At 41.2% G+C, this 1229-nt stretch overlaps 1 pseudogene; it reads right to left on the bottom strand.

The window, feature by feature from the left end:
• Positions 1-217: 217 nt before the first annotated feature.
• Positions 218-760, bottom strand: LOC132419278 (NOP protein chaperone 1 pseudogene; annotated as a pseudogene).
• Positions 761-1229: the final 469 nt, after the last annotated feature.

Here is a 1229-nt window from a genome sequence, read left to right as displayed (position 1 = left end):
GATGCCAATAAATTCACTCATCACCATACAAAAAGTTAAGCTTTCTAAACTAAATCTCTTTAGCATGAGATCAAAAACAGTCTGCTCTTAGAAGATTCCCCAAATGCTATCTCTTCCAATTCTTTAAAAGCTAGCTTCTGTTTCTTCAAGAAGCAAAATACATTCATTTTTTCAAACACCATAGGTATCTGAAATGCAAAATAACCAGCAAGCCACATTCTTTTCCACAGAATTAGCGGGAACTATCACCTGTTTCTCAGATTGTTTATGTCCCTGTTTTCTTTTTTTCACTGGCAGGACGGTCCAGAACCTCTATTTTGCCTTTTCCATCTTCTGAATGAGGAAGCTTAATTGTATCGATGGTGACTTCACCTTCAGAAGAGGTGCTATCATCTTCATCCTCAAATTCTGAACTGTCCTCTGAACTGTCTTGTGAATTCTCTTGTGAACTGTCATCTTCTTTTGAATCAGACTGATTCATCTCAAACAAGGTCATATCCATTTGCATAACTTTTCCGAGAGTGTCAATATTTTCAATATTGAAATGACCAGGTGGTGCAGTTGATATTCCTTTCCTTAGCTTTTTGTTTGCCTGAGCCATCTGTGGGAGAAAGCTCTGTACCTGGTCCAATAGGGGACTCCTGTCTATCCGAACTGTTTGAAGAGTGGAATTCTTTCTGGAATTACGCTTGGAGTTGATGAGCAACCTGTCCCATATACCTCCGCGGCCGCCCCTGCCCTCCATCAGCAGCTCTCTAGACACCAAGACCCTGGAGCTGTCCCGGGAAAATGACGAACAGCTCGCATCGGGCTGGGATTTGCCATGGGCCTCCCTGCTGCTCGCCTGTCTTCAGAGCAGCCCCTCCAGGCCCAGATGCCAGAAAAAGGCTGGGGACATCTTTGTTTTTTAACTGATGAGTTTAAGCCATATATATATATATATATATATATATATATATATATATAAAAATTACTGATATGGAATGACATTTAATTGCCAATTTGTTTTCTGTAATGTCATATAGCTTTTCTGTCCCACATTTTCTCACATACTGACATCCTTTGTTCTTACTTTTTGTACTCATTTTCAAAATTAATTTCTTTGGCTCTGCCAGGTCTTAGTTGTGGCATGGGGGACCTTTGATCTTCTTTACAGCATGCGAACTCTTAGTTGTGGCATGTGGGATCTAGTTCCCTGACCAGGGATTGAGCCCAGGCCCTCTGCATTG

Source organism: Delphinus delphis, unplaced genomic scaffold (genome assembly GCF_949987515.2).
Source record: "Delphinus delphis unplaced genomic scaffold, mDelDel1.2 scaffold_124, whole genome shotgun sequence".
NCBI lineage: Eukaryota > Metazoa > Chordata > Mammalia > Artiodactyla > Delphinidae > Delphinus > Delphinus delphis.
Note: the sequence above shows the minus strand (reverse complement) of the source record. Positions and strands in the feature narration are given on the sequence as shown.